Source organism: Rhinolophus sinicus, chromosome 15, assembly GCF_057876585.1.
Source record: "Rhinolophus sinicus isolate RSI-liver-muscle chromosome 15, RSI-T2T, whole genome shotgun sequence".
In the NCBI taxonomy this organism is placed as follows: domain Eukaryota; kingdom Metazoa; phylum Chordata; class Mammalia; order Chiroptera; family Rhinolophidae; genus Rhinolophus; species Rhinolophus sinicus.
Genome location: NC_142515.1, coordinates 93985439 through 94000363, shown reverse-complemented (window position 1 = coordinate 94000363; position 14925 = coordinate 93985439). Strand labels below are relative to the sequence as shown.

General features: G+C 38.6%; 1 protein-coding gene across 3 annotated transcripts in view; it reads left to right on the top strand.

The window, feature by feature from the left end:
• ADRA1A (adrenoceptor alpha 1A) overlaps positions 1–14925 on the top strand; it is an 83834-nt gene that overhangs the window by 35886 nt on the left and 33023 nt on the right. The window lies entirely within an intron of this gene.

Genomic DNA, 14925 nt, shown 5'->3' with positions numbered 1-14925 from the left:
AGAATAAGCCCAGCTTGTAGATTAGTTGGCTATCTCCTTACAAAGACAAGGTAAAGATTGCTCCACGATGTGTTTCTGATATGGCCAGTGGCCAACTCAGTACCTGGAACATTGGAGGAATTCAGGAAGTGTGTTCTGGGTTAAACTGAACCATTGCACCATAGAAAGCTGTTTCTGTGTGTCATGCAGGGTGTCATGCGGGGATCTCTGGTCCTGCTCCCCACATAAGAACGCAGGATATGGTGAGGCCAAAAAGGAACACTCACGGAGCCATAGGTAGGGGAGTCATACCACTATATTTTTGCTGGCGGCTGGGTTGGAGACACAGGAAGCAGGAGCCACACGATCCGCAACCTGCCGTCCACTTCTCTCTGCCAACCAACCTTACTTGCTAGCTGCAATCCACCATGCTAACTGCAATCCGCTCTTGCTAGCTCAGCCACCATCTTCTTGCTAGCCCCCATCTGCTGCTAGCATAGCCACGGCAGTTCTATTAGTAGCCAATGGCTCACTGGTTACAGCTAATGGCCAGCTAGCCACAACTGATGGCCATCCAATCATAGTTGATGGCCATTTACTACCCAAGTGAGCACCTTTCCACGTGAGGGCGAGAGCCTGGAAACTGCACTCCTGGCTCTGTCCCCACACTGTGGTTTACCAAGCTCATGCCTCATGCAAACACCAGCCTGTGGAACTCAGAAATGGGTTTTCTGTTGTAAGTAGGTATCAAATAGGCAAACTGCTCTGTGCCTAGCGTAGAACAGGACACCTGCAGAGCACACAGGGAGATGGGAGATTTGGTTCCCTCCCGGAAGAATCATTAAGTCAGGATGGGGAGTATAAATTACATGACAATACAGTTTCCATATAATTATGAACTAAACTGTTTTTTTTCTAAAGAAGTGATGGGAGTTGTGTGAGGGCTGATGTAGTTAAGCAAGATGTTTTGAAGAGGTGGTACCTGACCTTGGACTTAGGGAATAAATAGGACTTAAGTAGGAGGAATTAGAAATTTTGATGAGAATGGCTGACAGTTGCAGGTGGGCTGAATAGGGCATTGGAGGGGGGTGAGAGACCCTCGGACAACCAGTGCGAGGTGCTCATGGTCACTTTGCAGGTAAGAAAGTAGAGCAGAATTAAGAAATGAAGAAAATCAATCTTCTTTGCCTTCTACCTTTCGGAAAAAAAAAAAGAAAGAAAGAAAGAAAAAAACAAAAACCCAACTGTCACTGTGGGGTTGAATGGTTGTATGGTTAAAAGGCAGGAAGGAGAAAAAGAAAAGAAAGTGCAGTTGCAGCTGGGAAGTGGAAGATAAGAAAGGGGGGCAAGTGATGATTCCCAGTCGCCCTCAGGGAAGAGATCTCCTAAAACCCTCCTAAAGGCGCTCTCCCCTCCCCCTCCCTCAGCATAGAAGTGGGGACAGAGGCCCTGGAAGGTCTAGCAAGCTGAAGGTGAGACATGTGGGTGTCGCTGGCTTCTCTGCAGCATGCAGGCATCCCTGTTTGATCCAGTGCTTGAATTCAGAAAAATCAAATGCTGACAGAACGGAGCTGGCACACTGTTAATGTTGATAATTCAGTTCCATGCCATAAATCTGCCAGCCAATTAAAAACAACCACGAATGCGATTGAAACCCAATGTCCAATTGGAAATGGAAGCCACACTCTCTTTCTGTGGAAGATGAAGAAGCCAGCATACCCATGGATCAGAGAGCTTTTCCCCAGAAATGAAGATGGGCTCATTTAACATGATTTCTACCTGTTCTCCTGCAATTAGCATTTAAGTGACTTTCTCTGAGTATTAGTCACACCGAGGAAATGAAATGATGCTATGGTAATTGGCCATGTGGGTTTCTTCACTTCCCTGGGGATTTCACTTGGCTCGGAGAGCATTTTTTTTTTACATAGGTCCTGTCTGCAGTCTTTGTTTAGCTAATTAGAGGGCTTAAGGGAATGAGCTGGCATTGGGTAGGAGGCAGGAAAGAGGAGGGGTAGCATGTTATCAAGGGAAGATCACTTGGTTGAAACAGAATATCTGGGTTCTAGTCCAAACTAATAAATTTTTCTCTTCTATTATGTTCCTATCTTGGACAGCCATGGTACATACATTGTCTCATTTAATCCTCATTATAACCCTATGATGTTTGTATCCTCAGCCCCTTTAGAGAGATGAGAAAAATATAATTCAGAAAGTCTGCCCTGACCAAGGTTCCCCAACTGGAGAGCAACAGAGCAGGAATCGGAAATCTAATTGGCAGTAATTCACAGGATCTGCTGTCCATTGTTAGTGTCTTCTTACTAAACAGACCTGTGTTACCTTGAACAAGTCACTTCACCTCTCTGTTTTCACTTCCTTTAAGTGCTTGTGATTCTGTGAAGATGCTGGCTCTTCCGGAAAATAAGTGCCTTTCTTTCTCTACAGATTAATCATCCTTTCTGCCCTTTTCTCCCTTTTTTATTTTGCTTCCTTCCTCTTTTATTCTGCTTTTCCTCTCTTTCCTACACATCCAAACCAGAGCTTGGATGTGAATAGGTGTGGGGGTTGAGCAAGGAGGGGCAGCGAAAGGAGAGGGAAGCAGATCTATTCATTAGGCAGTGTGTTTTTCATCCCTGAGCAATACTTTCTGCCAAATAAGCTCCGAACAACATGGTATGGGGCAAAGACCTGAAGGCTTCGAGTTAAAAGATTTTGTTTCCAGTTCTGCCACCATCTTCCTGTAAGGCTTTGACCAAATCATGGTCTTATTGCATCTCATGGCTCCTCATCGCTACATCTGTCATCATAATATACCTCAGGGAGTGATTTCCTTCAAGTCCCCAAAATGTACAAAGGTCAGGTGTAAATAATGGAATTCTAGTTTTGCTGAGGGTCTTGGGCCATTGAGTTCTGATCCTCCAGTCTATACAGGAAGAGAGGCAGCTGAGTTTCCTGGTGTCATATAGATAATTTGTGGCACAAATATTTTGAGAACCTTGGCAGCCGGATATCCATTCTGGTCTCTCCCTTGTCCTCATTTCCAGGATGAAAGGAAGGTTGTGTTGCTTCATGGAATTCATATCTGTCATGGGGGGATAGTGAGCTACCTGTCAATGAACCCCACCTTCTTCCCTTGGATAACTTTTTGAGGGGAATCAAAGATAGGACTCACCAGGTATCAGTTTTTCATGCCACATTCCCATTGGCGACACCTCTCCATAATGAATTCTGTGAAGTGATGTCCCATGAGGAAATAGATGAAAATTGCTACCCATGCCCAGCACCATGTAGGTTGGAGCTCATCAAGTGACAGAGTGTGAAAGGCAGATGCCGTACTGTGTGGCCACACGAGTATGTCACAGAAAGGAGCACACTTTGAAGAATGGCTAGCCACATAGTTTGCTTCCTGTGGCCATTCTCCCGCATTTTACTCATGTCTTGCTGGTATTAATATTTACTCTTCTATTCATGCCTATAACAAGAAATGTCAGTTCTCTTTTGGAAAGGGGAAAAAAACTTTCCTGGCGTGTACCCAAAACTTCCTTGAGTGATTGTACTGACTACAAATATCAGTTAGATTGTATATTGCAGTGTCTTCAAAGCAGTTTTCCATATTCTTACTTACTCTGCATTAACCCTGAGAATTATTGTTAGCCTCATTTATAACCATGGAAGTCTGTGTTGTCTAACATAAGAGCTACATGTGACTATTAACTTTAAATGACTTAAAATTGAGTAAATTAAGAGTTTCACTTCTTCAATCATACTAGCCATATTTCAAGTTCTCAATAGCCACATGCTAAGCACTTTATGTAAGATCTTTTTTAGCTTTTAAAACAATTTGTGAGACAGCTTTACAGATGAAGTCTTTTACAGATGAAGAATGTAAGCTGTTTGCTCACTTGCCAAGATTAGCTATAGCACAAGAGTGGTGGATATTGGTTAATCTGACTCAAAAATCTCCCCCTCTACACCAATACACTGTACTGTACTTCTCATGGAGAGACAGCAACAAAAAATGCTTACAATATGTGACTAGAGACTTCTAGTTCCTGGACTATGGACTAGATATACTTTTACTTATTCCTCCCAATAATTACAATGAAAAATTCTGAGTATTGTGTATAAAATAGACATAAGAAAATTCTGAAAGATGGAGAGAAGAAGGCAGACCCGTCAGAGAGCTTCAGACCCAAGGAACAACACAGTGATAAGTTTCCTCAGTTTTATTTTTTTGCCTCAGATGTTACAGACTTGGCAGAGTGAATTTAAAAAACAGGACCCAACTATATGCTTTCTATAAGGAACTCACGTCAAATAAAATGATACGTGTTAGTTGAAAGTAAAACAATGGAAAAAGACAGACCATATAGACGTTAATAAAAAGAAAGCAAGAGTGCTTATATTAATATCAGGTAAAATATATTTCAGAGCATAGACAAACAGGTCAATTCACAAAGGAGACATAGCAGTCCTAAATGTTTATGTACCAAACGACATAGGTACAACATATGTGAAACAAACACTGATAGAACTTAAAGGAGAAATAGACAAATCCACAAATATACTTGGAGATTTCAACACCTCTCTGTTAACAATTGATAAAACCGCCAGATAGAAAATCAGCAAGCATTTAGAACTCAACAGACTATCAATCAAGATTGTCTAATTGACATTTATAAAATATGCCACCCAATAACAGCAGAGTACATACTCTTTTCAAGCATCCACAGAATATATATCACGATAGGCCACATTCTATACCTTAAACACACATCAACAATGTTAAATTAAAATCATATATGTAGTCTCTGACCACAATGAAATTAAATAAGAAATCATTAACAGAAAGATAACAAGAAAGACTTTAGACACTTGGAAACAAAACAACACAGTTCTAAATAATCCCTACACCAAAGAGGAAGTCTCAACAGAAATTTAAAAAATATATATTGAACTGAATGAAAATGAAAATAAAACATATCAAATTGTGTGGTATACAGCTTATGTAGTGCTGAGATGGAAATACTTACATTATAAACACATTATAAAAAATTAAGTTTATAAACAATTAAGTTAATAATGTTTATAACACATTATAAACAATAATTGAAAAGTCTCAATTAAATAATCTAAGCTTTCACTTAAAGAAACAATATAAATCCAAAGCAAGAAGAAGGAGCAGAAATCAATGAAATTGAATACAGGAAAACTATACAGAAAATCAATGACATGCGAGCTGGTTCTTTGAAAAGATCAATCAAATTGACAAACATCTAGCAACACTGACCAAGAAAAACAAAAAGAGAAGATGTAAATCACCAATATCAGCAATGAAATAGGGTATCACTACAGACCCTGAAGACATCAAAACAACAAGGAAATGCTATAAACAGCTCTACACACATCAATTTGACAACCTAGATGAAATGGACTAATTTTATGAAAAGAGCAAAATACAACAACTCACTCAATATAAAATAAATAATTTAAATAGCCCTGTGATTATTAAGAAAATTGAATTCATAACTTAAAAACTGTCAGAAAAGAAATCTTCAGACCCTGATGGTTTCAGTGAGGAATTCTATCAAAAGAAGAATTAATACCAATCACACATAATCTCTTCCAGAAAACAGAAAGGATGGAACATTTCTCAACTTGAGCTAGTATGAAAGAAAGAAAATTAAGGAAAGAAGAGAAAGGAGGGAGGGAGGGAAGAAAGAAATAGTCTCATATCCTTCATAAATATAATTCAAAAATCATTAACAAAATAATAGCAAATAGAATTCAGCAATATATAAAAAGAATTACATATCATTTCCAAGAGGGATTTATTCCAAGGATGCATGGTTCGTTTAATATTTGTAAATCAATAAATGTAACTCATATTAACATACTAAAGAAGAAAAGTCATTTATATCAATTGATGCAGAAAAAGCACTTGACAAAATCCAAAAACACAGTTATGATAATTCTGAGAAAACTAGGAATAAATGGAGGAACTTCCTCAATTTGACACATATTATCTACAACAAACCTACAGGCAACATTAATATAATAGTGAAAGAGTAAATCCTTTCTACCTAAGGTTAGGAACAAGGCAAAGATATCCACTCTCATTGCTTTTATTCAACATATTGCTGGAAGTTCTAGCTCATGCAGTAAGGCAAAAAAAAAAAGAAAGAAAATATATACATATTAAACAGAAAAAAAATAAAACTGTCATTATTTGTAGATGATATGATATCTATGTTGAAAATTCCAAGGAATCTATTTTTTAAAAAAACTTCTAGAACTAAAAGGGGGGTTCAGCAAGGTCTCAGGGTACAAGATAAAACAAAAAATTGTATATTTATATATTAGTGATAAGCACATAGGCACCAAACTGAAAATACAATACCATTTACAATTGCTCATAAATATGAAATACTTAGGTTTAAATCTAACAATGTAATACAGTATTTGTATGCTGAAAACAACAAAATGCTGATGAAAGAAATCAGAACACCTGAAACCTATGTAACTTTACTAACAATTATCACCTCAATAAACTTTAATTAAAAAAAAAAAGAAATCAAAGATCTAAATAAATGAGAGACATATTGTGTTCATGGGTTCAACGTAGTAAAGATATCAATTCTCCCCAAATTGACATACAAGTTTAACATTATCACTGTCAAAATTCTAGCAAGATTTTTTTGTAGTTATACACAAGCCTTCTAAAATTTATACGGAAAGGCAAAAGAATTAGAATAGCTAAAACCATTTGGAAAGAATTTTTTTAAATTTATTTTTTAATTAAAGTTTATTGGGGTGATGATTGTTAGTAAAGTTACATAGATTTCAGGTGTACAATCTATATTACATCATCTATAAATCCCATTGTGTGTTCACCACCCAGAGTCAGTTCTCCTTCCATCACCATAAATTTTATCCCCTTTACCCTCATCTACCACCCCCATCAAAATAAGTCAGACAGAAAAAGCAGAGAACCATATAATTTCACTGATATGTAGTATATAAACCAAAAACAACAAAAGAACAAGACAAATGAGAAACAAAAACTCATGGAAAGAATTTTAAAGTGAGAAGAATCACTCTATCCAATTTCAAAACTTATTATATAGTGACAGTTATTAAGACTATGTAGGTTGGCAGAGGGATAGAAACACAGATCAATGAAACAAAATGAGAACCCAAATATATTCAACGGATTTTTGACAAAGATACAAAAGCAAAGCAAGTCAACGGAGGAAAAACTGCCAGTTAAACAAATGATACAGGAGAAACTGAACATCCATACGTAGGCAAAATTGACCCTTGACTTAAACTTCACACCTTATACAAAAATTGACTCAAAATGGATCATGGACTTAAATGTAAAACATAAAAGTATAAAACCTTTAGAAAAACACAAAGAAGAAAATCTTTGACATCTAGATCTAGAAAAGACTTGACACCAAAAGCACTGCTCATAAAAGAAAAAATTAATACATTGTATCTTATCAAAATTAAAAAATTTTGCTCTTCAAAAGACCCTGTTAAGGAGATCAAGATGGCGGAGAATATAAACACTGTGCCTGCTTCCTTCCATGAACAAATTAAAATTACAACTAAATTATAGAGCAATCAACCTGGAGAACCATCTGAAGTCTGGCTAAACAGAAGTTTTATAACTAAGACTATAAAGAAGCCACATCAAAACTGGTGGTAGGGGTGGAGTCGCGGAACTGGCTAACCCCAAACCTCCGAGCGGTGTTTGAGAACTGGGAGGGATATCACAGCAGTGGAGGTTCCCCCAAGAGGAGTGAAGGACCCCACCCTCACACTGGCCTGCCCAGACCAGAGTACTGGTGCCAGGGGCCCCCACAACACGTGGCTATGAAAAATAGAGGTGATTCCAACCATCTGGGTGGGATGAAAGGTGGTGAGAAAACCAGGTGTCCTCTTAAAGGGCCAGCACACAGATTCTATCACTTCCAGGCACTCACCTTGGGCTCAAGCAGAGGGACAGTAACTCAGGATGTGTCGGAGACATATGAGGGGCAGACTGAGTTGTGTGGCTGTAGGACAGACTTGAGGAAAGTCAGCATTTTTCCAGTACGAGGTCCTCTTCCTGTGCAGCAGGCAGGCTGATGCCCTCTTTCCTGTGTTGAGCCCTCCCCTACGCTTACGGCCAAATCTAAATCTGATTGGTCTGCTGAGAACCACAGCTCAAATCTGCTGACTCACTGGGACCCCTTCCCACCCAACTCTCCCACCTACAGAGGCACTTTCTCCAAGAGCAGCCAGCCCCATCCAAATCACACTCTTTCTTGAAAAACAATCAAGAGTTCCACAGATCACTTGTAGGCAGTGACTGGCCATGGTGTGCTCTGAGATTTTTGCAGAGTAGCTCCACTAGCCCCAGAATTTACATGAACCTGGTGACCACAAGTCTTCCACTCTTGTGACTCCCTGAGACCCTGCCTCACCTAACTCGCATACCGCACGAGGCTTTATCAGTGGCTAAACCTTAAGGGATCTAGCAGGTGGCAGCCAGCCTCAGAGTGTCCTGGCATTTTGCAGAGCTATCCCAGGTACAGTATTGGTGGCAGGCAGCCATTCTTGGTGTGCAGCATGGCCTTTCCCACGTGCCTCCAGGTTTAGAACAAGCAGTGAAAAACTGCGGATCACTTTGTAGCTACTACCAAGTAGTCCCTCGCTGGTCACAGGCAGTGGGCGACTTGAGCCTGCACTGGAGCCCCTCCCAAGAAGCCCCAGAACCAACATACCTGTAGGTTGGCTTTCGACCACAGCAGAACACCACCCAATTAGCCCCACAAGCAGCATAAACAAAGGGCAGTCTCAACAGGAACCAGAGCCTGCTAGAGCAAATTCCACTCAATGGGGTAAGTCCCCTGCATTGCAGTCTATGAGCTATGGATACACCCAAAGCCCACAGCAAGTCAGCCTGAGGGCCAATCTCACCCACTGACATGCTAATAGCAATCAAGGCTCAACTATAACAGAAGGGCATACAAAACCCACACAAGGGACACTCCTAGAGCCCCCACGTGCAGGTGATCAGGGAGACTGTGCCACTGGGCCCTCAGGGCACCTACAACACAAGGCCAACTGGCCAAGACTGGGGGATATAGCAGTTCCCACATGGGCCCGTGGGCTCTCAACCACAAGGTTTCCAGTTCAACTCCTCGAGTCCCACAAGGGATGATGGGCTTCGTACCCTGCAACTAAGTTTGAACATGGCACCTTGAGCTGAGCTGCCACTGAGCTCCCTGATGGCTCAGTTGGTTGGAGCACGTCTTCTCAACCACAAGGTAGCCGGTTCGACTCCCACAGGGGATGGTGGGCTGTGCCCCCTGCAACTAACAATGGCAACTGGACCTGGAGCTGAGATGCACCCTCCACAACTACGATTGAAAGGACAACAACTTGACTTGGAAAAAATCCTGGAAGTACACACTGTTCTGCAATAAAGTCCTGTTCCCCTTCCCCAATAAAAAAGTCTTTTAGAAAAAAGTTCAAATTGGTTTTTATACAGTAATCATGGAGATGTAGGATATAGCATAAGGAATATAGTCAATAATGTAATAACTATGTATGGTGTTATATTGGTACTAGATTTGTTGGATGATATATGGGAAGGCATTGGCGGCAGGGTGAAAAAAGGTAAAGGGATTAAGAAGTACAAATTTGTTGTTACACAGTAGTCATGGGGATGTAGGGTATTTCATAAGGAATATAGTCAATAATATTGCAATTACTATATATAATGTCAAATGGGTACTAGATTTGTTGGGGTGATAAATGGGAGGGCGTTGGGGAGCAGGGTGTAAAAGATGAAGGGAGTAAGAAGTACAAACTGATAGTTTCAAAATAGTCATGGGGATGTAAAGTAAAACACAGGGAATATAGTCAATGATATGGTAATACCTATGTATAGTGCCAGGTGGGTACTAAACTAGTCAGGGAGATCATTTTGTAAATTACACAAATGTCTAACCACTATGCTGTACACCTGAAATTAATATAAAATAATATGGAATGTCAACTATAATTGAAAAATTAAAAAGGGGGGAAAGGTGAAGGGAAATAAGAGGTTCAAGTCTCCAAGTATAAAACAAATAAGTCATGGGGATGTAATGTACAGCATGGGGAATATAGTCAATAATATTGTGATAGCATGGTACGGTGTCAGATGGTTGCTGGACTTATCATGGTGATCACTTCTTTAGGTATATAAATGTTGAATAACTATGGTGTACCCCTGAAACTAATATAATGTTGTATGTTAGCTATATTTTAATAAAAATCTTAAAAATAAATAAATAAATTGAGAAAAAGGTAAATAGATCTGAAAGTTAAACTCCCTGTTAAGAGGATGAAAAGATAAGTAACATAATGGGAGAAAATATTTGAAAACATATTTCCAATAAAAGAGTGGTGTCTAGAATATATAAAGAACTCTCAAAGTTCAACAGTAAAAAGCAAACAAACAAAAAACAATCCAAGTAGAACATGACAGACGACATGAACAGACATTTCACTAAAGAGTATATACAGATGGCAAATAAGTAGATGGAAAGATGTTCAGCATCATTAGCCATTATAGAAATGCAAATTAAAACAATTAGATAGCATCACACAACTTGCAGAATGGCTAAATTTAAAAAATAGTGACAACATCAGATGCTGGCAATGATGCAAAGATACTGGATCACTCATACATTGCTGCTGATCATGTAAAATGATCCAAACACTTTGGAAAAGTTCAACAATTTCATAAAAATCTAACTGTGCAACTACCATACAACCCAGTAATTGCATTTCTGGGCATTTATCCCAGAGAGGTGAAAATCCATACTCACACAAAAATCTGTACAGGAATATTTATAGCAACTTTATGTGTAGTAACTCCCAACCAGAAACGGCCCAGATGTTTTTCAGGGAATGAATGGTTAAACACGCTGTGATACATCCCTACTCAGCATTAAAAAGGAAGGCACTATTGGTACACACAACATTCTCTGGATGCATCTACAGAGAATTATGTTGAGTGGTAAAAAGCCAATCCCAAAATTATTTCATACTTTGACTCCATTTACATAACATTCTTGAAATGACAAAATTATAGAAATGGAGAACGGATTGGTGGCAGCCAGAGGTGAAGGAGAAAGTTGAGCTGGGAGGGAAGTAAGGGTGTCCTTACAATGATGAAAGTGTTCTGTATCTCGACTGTATCAATGTCAATATCCTGCTTGTAATATGGTACACAGTTTTGCAAGATGTTTCCATTGGCGGAAACCTGGTGATAGGAGATCTCGCTGTATGATTTCTTACAATAGTATGTGAATCTACAATTATCTCAAAATAAATTTTGATTTTTAAAATTTTTTTGACCAGTTCTTTTTCTTTCTGTTTTGCTTAAAAAAAACTTTTTTATTAGCTTTATTGGGTTAACAATGGTTAACTTTATATAAAGTTCAGGTGTACTACTTTATGATACTACAGCTGTACACTTCGTTGTGTGCTCACCATCCAAAGTCTAGTCTCCTACTGTCACCATATTATTTGACCCCATTCACCTTCCTCCCACCTTTTCCCCTCTGGTAACTACTATTCTGTTGTCTGAATTTCCGAATTTGTTTTCTATTTGTTTCATTTGTTCACTTGTTACTTTTTTATACACCCATTACTTATAGAAGCAGCATGTTTCCAGAATCTCCGTGTAATGAAGCCATTTCTTTTTTGTAACAGTGTTCATGTATTGGTGTGTGCAGGTGGGCATGATTTGGTAGTGATGTAGGAATATTTTTCTGTGAGTCCCCAAATGATGTAAACGATGCTGGATCTGCCGGCAGTCTCTGGGTGTGGGCCAGGATAGTGTCTCATGAGGCTGAAGAATGGACACACGGACCAGGGAGTTGTAAAGGAAGATAGTTTATTAGAGGCAGGAGAAGAGGTTGCAGCTCCCGAGCGGGAGGGGGTCCCGAATGGGGGTGCCCAGTGACTGAAGGAAAAGTTTTTACTTTTATATCTTCCCTTGCCTGCTTGGAGAAGGGGGCTGGAGCCTTCTAATACAATTCATCTGTTTGCTCATCCTGAAGGGATTAACAAACCAACCCATTATCTATCAGATCTGCTCCTTTGTCGGCCAGAAGGGATTTGAGATTATCTATTAACCTCAAGGCTTATTCTCATGTCTCTGTCCTGGAGTGAAGGAGACATTCTAGGGCCTGGAGTTTCAGGATATGGCGGCTTTTTTGTTTATTCCATCAGGGACCCCACTGTCTGCCTAGCAACCATACTAACTAACCTGTCTCAGTAAGGTGATAGGTGGTAGCAGAGAAGCAGAGAATGTTTGGTATATACTTTAGGGAAGATGGTGAAAAGACTAACAGAGAGAGAAATGTTTGTACTATCCAGTTGAGTGGATATGAAGTTGTAGGCCAAAGGAGATCAAGGACATTTCATCAAGAAATTACTCTTAGAGAAGAGATTTAAAGAATTTTTAAAAAATAATTTAACCAACTTTAACTAAACATTTAACTAAATGATTCTGTCTCTCCTAATCTTTTTCACTTAATAATTATAGTATCTGTTTCATAAGATGATTGTAGAAAAATTAAGTGAAAGGATGAATATAGAAACGCTAATTACAGTGCTAGGCACACACAGAGATTAATAATGGTTAGTTATTCTTTTCTAATAGAACGTTCCCTGCAGGCATTATATTGAGGTATAATTTATATACGGTAAAATTCATTCTTTTTTGTTCCACAGTTCTGTGAGTTTTAACAAACACACAGAGTTATGTAACCCCAGCATCATCAAGGCATTAAAAAGTTCCATCATCCCCAAAACTTTCTTCATGCTCCTCGGTGGTCAACTTCCCTCCCCACCCCCAGCCCCTGGCAACTACTGGTCTATTTTCTGTCTCTATAGTTTCACCACTGCAAGAATGTTATAAAAATGGAATCATACAGTATGTAGCCTTTTGAATCTGCTTTCTTTCACTTTGCATAATACATTTGAAACTCATTCATGAGTCAGTAGTATGTAAATATAAAACAAGGCCTTTGATGTACCTGGAATTGATTTTTATGTATGATATGAGATTGGAATCCAATTTAACTTTTTCCCCCATTTAGATAACCGGTCATCAGGACAGGTTATCAAAGAATCGTTCTCCGGCCCACCCCCCACCATCTGTAATGCAGCCTTGGTCATACATTAAAATGATATATAAATGGGACTGTCTCTGAGGTCTCCATTCTTTTCTCTTAATCTATTTGTCCATTCTTAAACCAACGTAGCACTAGCTTATTTTATAAGAACTTTATAATACTGTGATATTTAGGAAATTGAGTTCCTTCTTCCTCCTTCTTCTGTTTGAAATTTTTTTGGGTTATTCTTGGCCCTCACCTTCACTATGAAACAGTCTGTTCATTTTTATTATAGATTAATTTGGAGAGAATTGCTATCTTTGCAATAATGATTCTTTCCATACAAAACCATGATATATCTGTGATGGTTAATTTCATGTGACCACTTGACTGGGTTATGGGATGTTCAGATAGCTCAGAAAGCATAAAGCACTTGTGAGTGTGTCTGTGAGGGTGTCTCCAGAAGAGATCAGCATTTGCGTTGGTAGACTGAGGAATGAATATCAACCTCACCAGTGCAGATGGGTATCAATCATCCAATCCATCGAAAGCCCGAATTGAACAAAAAGGTGGAGGAAGGGTGAATTCAGCCTCGGCTTGGGCTGGGACACCTATCTCCTTCTGCCTTTGTTCATGAGGGATATTTGTCTGTAGTTGTCCTTTCTGAGAGAGTGTTTATCTGGTATCAGGATAATGCTGACCCCTCAAAAAATAACTTGGGAATTAGTCTCTATCTTCTCTACTTCGGAAGAGTTTGTGTATAATTAATACTATTTACTACTGAAAAGTTGGATAGAATTTTCCACTGACGTCATCTGGGCCTGGATTTTTCTTTGCTGTAAGGTTTTCCACTGGAAATTGAGTTTTTTTTGCAGGTAAAGACTAGTTAGGGTATTTATTTCTTCTTGGATAAGTTTAGTGGCTTGTGTTTTTCAAGGAATTTGTCCACGTCATCTAAGTGGTTGAAGTTACAATCACAGAGTTGTTTGTAGAATTTCCTATCAGTGTTTAATACCCGTAGCTCTCTCTAAGTACTGCTCTAGCTTCCAACCACATCTTTTTCATGTTATGTTTTCATTTTCCTTCAGATAAAAGAGTTTGTAGATTCTCTGCCATTACTTCTTTGGTTCATGAGTTATAAGTGAGTTGTTAGATTTGTATATTTTTCAGTTACCTTCCTGTAATTCATGTTTATTTCAATTCTATTATGGCCTGTAAATATGTGTAGTATATTTCCAATTCTTCTGTAATTGTTAAGGTTTATTTAATGACCAGAATACAGTCTATCTTTGGGAATGTTCCATGCACACTTGACAAGAATATATATTTTACTTTTATTGGGTAGTTCTTATAAATTAGGTCAAGTTTGAAAGTGTTATCCGTGTCTTTTATATTCTTACTTGTTTTCTGTTTACTTAAGAGGAGTGTTGACGTCTCCAATTATAATTGTGGATTTGTCTTTTTCTTTTATTTCTATCAGTTTTGCTTATGTATTTTGAAGCTCTGCGATTAAATAGATACACCTTTAGGATTGTAATAGCTTTTGTAAAAAGGAACTATGTAATGTCCCACTTTATCCCTGGCCAAAAGCTACTTTTTCTGACATTAATATATTATAATTCCTCCAGCATTGTTTTGATTAGTATTTCCCTAGTGTATCTTTTTCTACCCTTTTACTCTTAACATACCTTTGTCTTTATATTTAAAGTTGGTTTCTTATAAACAGCATATAGTTAGGTCTTGCGTTTAAACCAATCTGATAATTTGTGTGTTTTGTTTG